This window comes from Ictidomys tridecemlineatus, chromosome 1, assembly GCF_052094955.1.
Source record: "Ictidomys tridecemlineatus isolate mIctTri1 chromosome 1, mIctTri1.hap1, whole genome shotgun sequence".
Taxonomy (NCBI): domain Eukaryota; kingdom Metazoa; phylum Chordata; class Mammalia; order Rodentia; family Sciuridae; genus Ictidomys; species Ictidomys tridecemlineatus.
In genome coordinates, this window is record NC_135477.1 from 183,095,454 (window position 1) to 183,108,559 (window position 13,106).

Genomic DNA, 13,106 nt, shown 5'->3' on the forward strand with positions numbered 1-13,106 from the left:
GACTGGTTTTACCTTTGTTTCTTATTCCTCCATGAGGTTTCTGCAAGAATGAAATGAGCTTATAGAAAATCAAGAGCATGGTTGGTCCATAATAGTTGCTGAGTCAACTGCAGGTTTACATGGCCTGGAAAAGTGAACACTCCTGCTTTCTGGGTCTAACGGATACAAGGTGCATTTGGTGACCACAGTGTCTTTCCACTCAGTAACTGATCTTACTAAGTATCCTTCCACAGCCCAATCATTGCACTCAGGAGCTTTACCATAATTACCTGTGTTCTTATCTGTCTCCCTACTTCAGAGAGCTCCTCCAGGGCAGAATTTTATCTTTCTTATATATCCATTCTTGGCACCTTGCACAGGGCTGATACTTGGAAGAAGTCAGAGTTTATTTTTTAAAAACAAACTGAAAATACTGCATGAATTACCCTATACTGGATTTTGGCCCAGCGTACAGACTTGGGTTTAGAAAAGTCAGCCTGAGAAGGTACCATGAGCCTTCAGAGGTGGTCCGGCTCTACCCCCTCACCCCCATAATCTGTGCTCTCCAAGCCCTCACTGCGTCTGCGTGCTGTGACGTGTGCCCCTGTGTCTTTCACTCAGCCATGAGCACTCTGAGAGGCTGAGATCACGTCCACACCCCAGCGTGGAGGACAGTTCTGGCCCAGAGCGGCGTGTGAACACCTGCAGCGTGATGATGAATGAGCATGGCCTGTGGGGCCCTGAGCCCAAGCCAAGGACCCAGAAGAACTCCACCTAGCTGGAGGCCACAGGTCCCGGACTAGGAGACAAACACTGTGAGGTGCTAACCCCGGCCCCATCCTGGGGGTGGACAAGGTTCATCCCAGGTCTGTGATGGCAGCAGTGCCAGGTTGGTGGCAGAGGGCCAGGAATCCGCTCCTGACCTCCCTTCTCATGCATGGCCAGACGGCTGGGTGTGGAGGGGAACCTACCAGGGGCGTTAAGATGAGAGCTTGTCCTGCAGTCTCTGGGGAATCAGGCCCAGGGCTCTCTTTCTCCTTTCAGAGCCACTCAGTCCTCCTCCTTCAGTAACATAAAACAAAACTAAGTGGGACAGCAAGGCGGGAGGACGCAGCAAGTGGGGACGAGGTGTCAGGCCTCAGACCCCATCGAAACGATGATTTGAGAACTGCCGTGAGTGCAGGTAGCTCAGGAGAGCTCTAGAGCCCAGGAAAGGAGCCACAGCAACAATGTGGAGGACCTGAGGACCCTAGGGATACTGTGAAGAAAAGCGAATGCAGGGCAGGTTGGCTTAATGTCATCTCCCAACCCCCTTCACGCACAGGTCTCCCTTAGAGGAAAGGGACAACAGGACAATCTCAGTGGTCCTGGCCACCAAGGACCCCAGCAGCCCTCCCTGCCTCCATGGACCCTGAAGTCTTTGCTTGTCAAAGACACCCATGGACTCCTGTTCCCAGACATGCCTGGAGCCTATATTGTTGTCCTGAGCCAGTTACCATGTCCTCCAGCCGACACCACCCAGTGTCCTCCAGTGAGGGCACCTCCCTCTGGCTAGCCCTGCTCTATACAGACCAGGTCCAGCATCCTTGCTCCCTTATCAGACCCAGTGTCTTTGCATGTCACTGACCTGGTGCTGCCGCAGGCCCAGCGTTCCCTCTCTGCCCCGACCTCCAGACCCACAGCCTCCACCAGACCCAGCACAACACCCTACACCTGGTTGGGACACCTCCAAGGCTGGGCCCTTGCCTGCCGCACTTACCTGGGACCTTCACTTGCGCCTCTAGGTGAAGATCTTTCCCGACCACACTCAGTTGGTCGTGTCCAGAAGAGGTGGGTGCTTGTTCAAATGGAGGAACATCAGCGCGCAGCTGCAGACAGCGTGGCAGCAGAGATCGCCATGTCCCCGAAGAAGCCGGGGAATTCCTAGGACCAGCTCCAAAGGAATGGTCACCCATGAACGGCCTGAAGAAGAATCCAAAAAAAAAAATCATCTGAAGAAAATTCAGAGAGCAACAAGAGATCGCTCAGCTGAGTGAAATCGGGAAAGCAATACACGTACAAAAGTAAAATTTTCAAAAACAAAATAGTGAAAAAGAACCAAATAAAAATTAGCAATCTGAGGATTAGGCCATAGTGACTAACACGGAAAAAAAGCAATGGAGATCTTCAACTGCCGACTGGATCAAGCCGAAGAAAGAAGCAGCAAACTCAAAGGTCATTGAGAACAGAAATAAATAAATGAATAAATAAATAAGTGAATTAATGAATGAATAAATAAATAAATAAGGGTGAAGACAATTTACAAGACTTGGGGGACATCATGAAGCAGGTCAGTATGTGTATTATGGGAGTTACCAAAAAAAGAGAAAAAAAGGAATGAACAGAAAACTTATTTGAATAAACAATGATTGAACACTGCTGAAATCTGCAGAAAGAAATAGACACCCAGATTCAAGAAGCCCAAGAAGATAAACAAAGGTATACAATGAGACACACGTTATAATTAAATTGTCAAAAGTCATCCACAAAAGGAATTTTTAAAGCAGCCAGCGCAAAGTAAAGTGTCAGATAAGGAGACTCCCCATATGGTTATAAGGTTTCTCATTAGGAGTTTTCCAGGCCAGGGGCCAGTGGAGTAATGTGCTTAAAGTAGGGAGAGGGGGAAAATCACCAACCAAGAATGCTGTACCTACAAAAGCTACCCTTTAAAATGAAAAAGAGAGAAATTCTTCTTCGCGTTAGTTTATTCCCCCTTGACAGAACTTGCAAGAAAGTCTTGAGGGAATTCTTCAAAATGAAATGAGAACCCACTAAACTGCAATATGCGGGCGCAGGGCCCAGGAACCTCACTGGGAATACACAACCACGCAGCACCTTGACAATGGCACGTGACTTGTCTTAAGCCTAATGTAGGCTGAAAAACGATAAGAATAACTGTAACCACAAAAATCGTTCATGGATTTGCATTAAAAAGAACACAAAGTGTGAGTGAGGAAATGAGAACGTGGATTCCTAATGTGTAACTGAAGTTAGGATATTGACAACCTAAAACAGTGTTCCAACTACAAGATGGTTAAGGCAAGGCTTCTTTCTGTTGTTTCTGTTAAGTGCCAAGAGAAAATCCTAGATATACAAAAGGCAAAGCAAAAAGAATTTCAGGGAATCACTGCAAGGAATTCAAATAATACAGGAAGGTGACAGACAGAAAGAGGAGGACAAAACCACTGGAAAAAAGAACAGTGAATAAAATGGCTGCAGTCAGTCTCCACCGATCACTTTAAATGTAGGTGGATTACTGGAAACAGACCAACCAACCAAGGAGCAGTATTTGATCTATAGGAGACTCATTTGGATTTCAGGTCAACTGTAGCCTGCAAGTGAGGGAACAGAAGAAGGTTTCCATGCAAACGACAAGCCAAAGGAAAACAGGCGCGGCCATGCCTGCATCAGAATAAAGCAGGCTTCACAGACTGCCACAAAGACCCAGGGAGCCAAGGACAGTGGGTAAATCCACCAAAAGATGTCACAGTTGGAAATACATACGCACCCAACATAGAGCACAAAAATATGAAGATCGCACATTGACTCTGTTACATTTTATGTCTAGATGATCTAGCCTTTATTTGAAGTGTGCATTGATACCTCCTGTAACAGAGGCAACTGACTTGAACACCCCTGTAGATCAGATGGATCTAATAGACACAAAACTTCCACCCTCCAGGCCCCGTTGGCGCATGCCTGTAATCCCAGCGGCTGGAGAGGCTGAGGCAGGAGGATCATGAGTTCAAAGCCAGCCTAAGCAACAGAGAGGCACTAAGCAACTCAGTGAGACCCTGTCTCTAAATAAAATACAAACTAGGGCTGGGGATAGGGCTCAGTGGTTGAGTGCCCCTGAGTTCAATCCCTGGTACCCCCCACCCAACAGCAGAAGATGAATACTCTTCTTAAGTGCACAAGGTCTGTTATCCAGGATAAGTCACATGTCAGGTCATGAAAGAATCCTAACAAATTTAAGAAGGCTGAATATCTTTTCTTATCACAGCAGAATGAAGTTTTGAAATCAAAACAAAATCAGTAAAGGTAAGAAAATGAGAAACTTCACAAATACATGGAAACCAAACAATACACTCAAACAAGTATTGACTTAAAGAGAAAAATCCATTTAAAAAAATATAGTGATAAATGCCTACATCAAAAAAGAAATGAAGGCGGCTGGGTGTGGCTCAGCGATGGAGTACTTGCCCCCCACGTGTGAGGTACTGGGTTCAATCCTCAGCACCACGTTAAAAAAAAGTAAATCAACAAAATAAAGATACTGTGTCCATGTATAACTAAAAAATATTTTTTAAAAAGAAAGGAAAAGGAAATGAAGAAGAAGGAAGGAAAGAAGACCTCTAATAGAAATTTAAGTTTCCTACTCAAGGAACTAGAAGAAGGAGAACAAACCAAAGGCAAAGTTAGGAGATGGAATATAATAAAATTTATAGCAGAAATAAATGAAATAGAGAATAGAAAAATAACAGAAAAAAAATAATGAAACCAATACTTAGTTTGAAAAGATAAACAAAATTGACAGTCTTAGCTAAACCAAAAAAAAAAAAAAAAGAGAGAGAGAGAGAGAAGTAAAATCAGAAAGAGAAAGGAGATACTGCAACAAATACCTCAGAAAATAAAGGAGATTATAAGGAATTATTATGCACCAATAAATTAGATAACCAAAAGGAAATCAATTCCAGGAAACGTGCAACCTACCAAGATTGAATCAAGAAGAAGCAGAAAGCCTGAACAGAAAAAATAACAAATAAGGAGATTGAATCAGTAATCAAAATCTTCTCCACCAAGAAAGCCCGGGGCTAGATGGCTTCACAGATAAATTCTACCAAATATTTAAAGAATAATTAACACCAATCTTGTTTAAACTGTTCAAAAAAATAAGAGAGAGAGCACTTCTAAACTCATTTGTGAGACTGGCATCACTCAGACACCAAAGCTTGACTATAGCACCACGAGAAGAGAGAACCCAGTGACCCCAGACACACAGTCTTCAGTAAGACACCAGCAAACCCAACCCAACAGCACACCAAAAAGTCCCTGCAGAAGACCGAGCGGAATTCACCCCTGAGATTCAAGGATGGCTGCACATATCCAGTCAGCCAATGAAATACACCCCACCTCAACAGAACCAACAACGAGAACTACAAGATCATCTGAGAGCATACAGGAAAAATGATGAGATTTAATTCCATTTATTACTAAAACCTTTCAAGAAAATGAGAACAGAAGGAGCTTTCCTCAAAAATAAAAATAAAAAGGGTCACATATGAAAATCCCACAGGTAACATAATTAAGGAGAAAATTTGAAAGCTTTTCCTCTAAGATAATGGAGCCAAGCAGGCGTGAGCCACTGGGACCACTTCTATTCACCAGAGTCCTGGAAGCCCTAGCCAGAGCAATTAGACATGAAAAAGAAATAAAGTGCAATTTATTCAAATTGAGAAAAAGAAGTAAAATTATAAGTTGTCTCTATTTATAAGTGACATGATTATATATGTAGAAAACTTGAAAGAGTCTACCAAAAAGAAAAAGTAAAAAAAAAAAACTGTTAGAACTAACCAATGAACCAATGATTTAGTACATTTTCAGGACATAAAATCACCATGCAAAACTCGGGACCATTTCTCTACACTAACAGTGAGCAATGAAAGAAGGAAATGAAGGAAACATTCCATTTACAGTAGCATCAAAAAGAACAGAATGTTTAAGAACTGTAACCAAAGAGGTGAAAGACCAGTACACAGAAAATAATAAGACACTGATAAAGAAAATCAAAGAAGACAGAAATGGGTAAACATCCTGTGTTTATGGATTAGAAGAATTAATATATTTTCAATGTTGATACTTCCCAAAGTGATCTACAGATTCACTGCAATTTTTATCAAAATCCTAATGGCGTTCTTTGCATTAATTTTTAAAAAAGCAATCATAAAATTCATATGTAACCACAAAAGACCCTGCATATACAAAACAATCTTGATGAAGAAGAAAAAAATCAGAGGCATCACTCTCCCTGATTTCAAAATATATTGCACATCCACTCTAATTAAAGCAATGTGGTACTGGCATTGAAAACAGACTCACAGGGCTGGGCTTTGGCTGGGCGGTAGGGCGCTTGCCTAGCATGTGTGAGGCACCGGGTTCAATCCTCAGCACCACATATAGAGTTCCCAAATAAGTCCATGAATTTACTGTCAGTTGATCTTTGACATCGGTGCCAGAAACCACTAATGAAGAAAGGACAGGCACTGCAATAAATGTCACTGGGAAAACTGCACATCCACATGCAGAAGGAAGACATTGTGCTTTTATCTCACACCACAGATGGGTATCATGAGCTCAAAATGGACCAACGACTTCAACGAGAAGAAGGACACTTTAGAGCTACTGGGAGACCCTGGAGTAAGAGTTTTCAGTGGGGATATTGGCAATAACGTTTTGGCTCTGACACCAACAGTACAGGAAGCAACAGCAACAGACAAATAAGTGCATCAAACTTCTGCTCAGCAAAGGAAGTCAGGAGGAGAGGCAGCCGCAGAGGAGAAATGTGAAAACCGGCATCTGACGAGGGGCCAGAGAGTAAGGATCTCACACAACCTGATAACAGAAAAGCGAGATGCTTGATCAAGAAATGGGCCAAGGACCAGAGTACACGTTCTCCAAAGAAGGCATGGAGACGGCCTACGTGGGCATGAAATGTGCCTGACATGCCCTCATCAGAGCGGTGCAGATCAAAATACCACATCACCTCACCTCCTTATGATGGCCGTTATTACAAGGATGAAAGATGGCAGGTGCTGAAGAGGAGATGGAGATAAGGGAACTCTTGCAGTGACCCTGCTGTGGGGGTTGCAAATTGGTACGACCAATATAGGGAACAACATAGAATTTGCCTCCCAAATCAAGAAAGCTGCAGTATTATCAGGGATTGCTCTTTTAGGTTTGTATCAGGAGACTGCTGCACCCCTGTGTTCATTACAGCTTTGCTCATAACAACCAAGAGGTGGAAACAACATAAATGTCCACAGAGGGTGTCCATGGTGGATAGATAAGGAGAAGATGTGGTATATATACATGTGCATGCATACACACACACACAAGTGCACTGTGGAATACTAGTTAGTCTTTACAAAGAAGGAAATCCTGCTATGTATGACATCATGGGTGAACATGGAGAATGTGGTGTTAAGTAGAATAAGACAGACAGGTTCACTTTCTGCCTGATCTCACTTAAATGTGAAATCCAAAAAGCTGAACCCCTAAAAGCATAGTGTCAAGTGGTGGCTGCCAAGATTGGGGTAGGAGAAATGTGGAGACGGTGGTCAGCATAGGAGAAATGGGGAAACTGCAGGCATGCAGGCTGAGCCGATTCTGCCGCTCTAGTGTATGGCATGGTGAGCATCATTGAAAATACTGACTTGTGCACTTGAAATTTGCTAAGAGGGTAGACCTTAAGTGCTCTGGCCCCTCACACCCACATAGAAAGACAGGGAGAAGAAGGGAGTCAGGCCCCAGCTGTGTGAGGTGACCAACTTGTCAATAAGTGTGACTGCTAAACTCAAATGTCTGTATGTATTAATTAACACACATTAAGTATCTGTAATTTTATCTGCTCATTGTACCTCAGAAAGCTGTTAAAACAAATAAATGAAGTAAGGTAAAGTAAGTGAAATAAAATGCTAAAATAAACACTGTTCTCTTTCCTACCCTTGGCTTTCCATGGTATTTAAAAAAAAATGTCAGAGAAGGAGGTCCAATGCTTATTATGGGAAGAGTTGCTGAGAAGTGGCCACTTTGCAATATCTGCTAGCATCCAACAGTCGTTCCTTGACTAAGGAATGACTCTCAAGTCCCTTGGAGGGACACAAAGTACACAGTTGTCCCATTTAAAAGCCCGAGGGCTTGATGCATTTGGGGTTGGGTTGCTGTCTCAGTCTACAGAGTTGACAGGAAACGAATCCTGTCCCAGACAGAGCTTGGGGAAGAGTGTGGCCAAGAAGTCCCCGACCCATGGAAGCCCCCGTCCCATCACCACCCCCAAGGCCATATGCTTCCACAATCCGCACGCACCCTGGCACATTCTGATCAGTCATCTTCCCCACATTTGATTCATTATTTGGTTGACAGGAAACCTAACAATGGCGCAATTGGACATTTCAGGTGAAGGTGCCTCGGGGAGAGCAGTTATTTGCTGAGAAACCAGTCGTGGTACAGGAGCCGCAGGGGTGGCATCTCTCTGTGGCGCTGAGAGCCTGCAGTTCATAACTTATGGGTGCCAACAAGGAAGGGGACTCACCACCGTGTGATCTTTCCAGAAGACACAGGGGTCTTTCTCTGCTGGAGACCAGGTTCCCTGGGGCCCTGCCTGACTCCTTTCCCTCCCACCTGCCGTCCCTCAGAGGACCCGGGGGTCTCTGGGGGCCCTGCCATCTATTTCTCCTGCCCCCTGGAGGTGCTCTGTCTGTCCAGGACATTGCTGCCCTTCACAAGGGACACTAGTCTCGCCTCTGGATCTAGGTGAAGAGTTCTGGGTGGTGGGTGGGCGCTCTGCGGGCAGACGTGCACATGGCTTGAGGGAGCAGGAAGGACGGAGGGAAGTGGTGTTCAGGGAACATCCCCTCCATCACCCCAGAGACCACACTGATGTTTGTGGCACGTTGTGATGTGAGGATTCACATCCTCAGGCTATGGAGGAGGACACCCGGCCCCTAGAGGAAAGCTCACCACCCAAGACGATGAGCCAGGAGGTAGAGAGAACCCAGCTGCGAAGCCCGTGCTCTTTCCTCTGAGTCTGTCTGTCTACCCCCACCCCAAATGGGAGAAGAGCCCCCCAAGGCCCCTGGAGAACAGGCCCCAGAGCTGCTCATGCCTGACGGAGTTGGCGCCCTCCCTGTGCCTGGCCCTCAGTCAGAACCTGGTTCTAAGGACTGTGGTTTTGTGACTCTAACTCCCTACCCTGTCTCCTGTTTACTCTGAAAGTGTTCTTTCCTGGGTCATGGTGACCTTACCCCAAGTCTGTTTCCACCAGAGGAAAGAGGCCAAGCTCCGAGCGGGGCAGGGCAGGCTGCCTGTCACACAACGGCCAGGTAGGGCTTTAGGCTGGATGGGACAGGGCTCTGCCTCTTGTGGGGCCTCTACCCGGTTTGTCAGGAGAATTAAATAGATTTTTTATTTAAAAAAAAAAATGCCTGGCCCAGGGTAGGTACCCAATGAATGGAAGTTAGTGTTGGCTCAGGAAAGATCACTGAGGTTAGCTTCATGTGTCATATCCAATGGTTTCCAGGAGCCCTTGGCAAGAGGTGGCTACAGTGTCCGGGTGCCTGGTGGCCTGGCAGGGGTTTGCCATGCAGAGTTGGCACCAGCCAGTCTCCAGCTCCTGGCTTTTGTCAGTGACCTCACTCAGTCTTCACGTATGCACTGAGTGGGACACACATAGCCCCAAACAAAAACAAAAACAAAAACAAAACATCTGAGGCTCAGAAAATCTAAGTGATTGTAGGTTGTAGTGGAATGGGACTTGGAGGCAGGAAGACCTGCCTTTGAGTGCTACATCTGTTACTTTGTAGCTTTGTGACTTGAGAAATGTCCTTTCAATTCCATAGGATACAATTTTCTTGACAGTAGACCTAAGTAAAAAAGAAAACTGTCTCCTGTTTTTGGAGAATTAAATAGATTTAAAAAAAAAATACCTGGCATAGATGGGCTGGGGCTGGGGCTTAGAGGTAGAGTGCTCGCCTAGCGTGTGTGAGGCACTGTGTTCGATCCTCAGAACCACATAAATGTAAAATAAGATATTGTGTCCACCTAAAATTTAAGAATATGTATTTTTTTTAAAACGTACCTGGCATACAGTAGGTAGTAGGTGCCCAATAAATGTAGTGCTATTATAGGAAAGGCCACTGGGTTTAATTTCACATGTCACTTCTGAGGGTTACCAAGAGACCTGCACTGAAAAGTATTCTGAGCATGTCTGAGAAGGAATGCTGGTATCGACTAGTCATGTCTGCCCTGGCATGGGAGGTGGGGGGTGACTGCCTATAGGGGGAGGTTCCCATGCTTATGTTAATATTGTCACCAGAGCCTTACCAGGTGGAGTCTGGTTCTAGTTTTACCTTTATACAAAGTGCTCCCCTTTTCAATTACACCCCCTTTATTTTCTCCTAGTAATAATTCATTTCTCCTAGTTGTAATTTCCCAGGTGAACTGGTTTCCCTTGGCTTCTGTAGCCTCCCTAAAAACCAGGTAGCTTAAAGCCACAGAGGCTTATTCTTTCATGGCTATCGAAGCTAGAAGTCACTGGGATGAATTGGGGAGTGGGGGGCATTCCTGGTCTCATCCAGCCTCTGTGTCTAAAATCCTTAATTTAATCATATTTGCCCAAATCTTCTTTTTCCTTCTAGGTCTCATTTATAGGTCCTAAGGCCTCAGACCTGCTGTCTTAGGGCCACTCACTTTTCAGCCTGCCAAACAGCACTTCAGGAAATGCTTTGTTCACTCAAATGTATGTCAGGGAAAAGGGTTCCGAGTAATTGCAACGTGGAAGGTCCAGCAAGCACACTCCTAGGCATTTACACAATTGATTGACGCAAACTGCACATGTTTATAGAAACCCTGTTGGTAATTGCCAAAAGCTGGAATCAACCAAGATGTTCTTCAATAGGTGACTGGATAAGCCAATTGTGGTATATCCAAAGGATGAAATACTAGTTAGCAATACAAAGGAATTAGCTACAGTCACTCAAACGCATGGAGGAATCAAATCTATATATCTTGGTGAGAAAAAAAATCTAAAGGCTAATGCTGTATGATTCCATTTACATTAATTCTAGAAGGGACAAACTATGGAAATGATAACCAGATCAGAGGTTTTCAGGTGTTCTGGGGCTTGGGGGAGGAAGGACTAGATGAGGCACAGGGGTTTCTGCAGAGTGCAGGAGCTATTCTGCCTGAGGCTTTAATGACGGGCACACAACTGTGCATTTATCAAAACCTGTAGGACTTCCAAACAGAGAGAGTAGCCCTTCAGGCACATGAGCCTACGCAGTCATTCAGGATGGGTGAGGGCAGAGTGGAACGCAGTGTGACAAGATAACCTACTGTACTATAAACGCTGGAACAATTTCACCATAAGGGTGTTGAGCAAAGTAACTTTGTGGTTGCGTGAAAGCAGAGGGAACTGCACACAAGCACTGTCTTCAGGTGAAAAAGTTGCTTCTCTGGGGCAGTTCAGCAGTCTGAAAACTTTACATGTGTGATTAGCTGAGCAATCAAGTTATGGGTAGCAGAGGGCTGTAGCCAGGTTTCACTGCTGGATTGGGAGGCTGTAAAGGGCTAGAATAATCCAGGGAACAGGGAGAGCTGGAAACATAGTGTGAATTCACGTTTAGCTGGATATAAATACAGATGAATACGCATATCAAGTTTCCCCAGGGAAACAGAACCAACAGAATGGGTGGGTGGATGGATAGTGGGGGGAAGTAGGTGGATGGATGAGTGGATGGGTGTGTGAATGGATGGGTGGGTAGATGGATGGATAAATGGGAGGGTGGGTGAATGGGTGGATGCGTGGATGATTGGGTGGATGGATGAATGGATGGGAGGGTGGGTGAGTGGATGGATGGATAGGTGGATAGATGGGTGGATAGATGGATGGATAAATGATAGCTCCATGATGGACAGGTAAGGAGTTAGCGGGGAAATTGCTTAGAGGGTATGGAGCCTGAGAAGTGCCACAGAAAGCAATCTGAAGAACTGATGCCACTGGTGTCATGGTCAGTCAGAGTCTGAAGGCCTCGAAGTCAGGCCAGATGCCAGTGTGACTGTCGGTCTGAAGACCTGGGGACCTAAAGGGAGTCTGGGGCCTAGAGAACCTGGCGAGAGGACAGGCGTCCAGCTTCTGGGGAGAGGTGGGGGAGAGGGAGGGGCATTGCTTTCCTCTGCTCTTTCATCTCCACTCTCAGCTGGTTGCATGGGGCCTACCCTCGTGGGTAGGGGTGGCTCTTCCTTACTCAGCCCACGGATTCAAATGCCAATCTCTTCTGGGAACGTGCTCACAGACATACCCAGACAATACTCTGCCAGCTCTCTGGGTACCACTTAATCCAGCCAGGTTGACACCTAAATTAACCCTCACCCGTGGCTCAATACACACGCATACATTTCCCTTATCACCTGAGAGGCCTGGAAGCAACGACCCCCAGTAGCTGGAAGACAGGGAAGATGGGAGTCTCCTTTGTTTCTAAGTTGCTCAGTGTCAGTGTCCTATTAGAGAGGCACAAAATGTACTGAGACTAAGCTGTGCTCTGACTCTAGATGCAGATATTTTATACTGAGCATATGATTGAGGGTGGGCCTCCACCAGACACTTTCCTCACCTGCACTGTAGCTGAGTGTACCCAGGCACAGTCCAAAAAAGCAGGCACTCTTTTCCTCATCCTGTGACTAGTTCTGCATGGCTCCCAGGTGCTGCCACCCTTCACACTGTACCCCAGGAGATGGGGGATGCCCAGGCAGTGAACTGCATTCCTATCAAGCTGGGCGGGAAGGTCACTGGGTGCAGCCATCTCCCCTTGTCCACAGTTTCAGTTACCTGTTGTCAACTTCAGTTGGAAAACATTAAATGGAAAATTCCAGAAACAAGCAACTCTTAAGCTTTAAATTGGGCCCCCTTCTGGGAAGCATGATGAAATCTCACGCCATCCAGCACCACTCTGCCCAGGATGTAATGTGCCCCTTCTTCCGGCACATCCTATATGTATCACGGGCCACCCAATAGCTGGTCAGCTACCAGGACGGAGGAACCAGGGAGCTTCCGTTCCACAAATGCTCATTTGACTCAATTATATGCAGGAGCAGAGAAGCTAGTGATTGGACATCAAAGAGGGGGTGCAGAGGGCTCCCTCTAAGTGGAAAGATCAAAGTTCCCAGCTTCACAGGGAAAGGAAAGTGGTGAGCTGAGGTTGCCAAGGTCAATGGTAAGAATGGATCTTTTCTCTGTGATATTGTGAAGAAGGAAAGAAACTCTGCTAGTTTTGCTATCACAAGGCTTCAAAATGCAAAGGTTCAAAATGGAC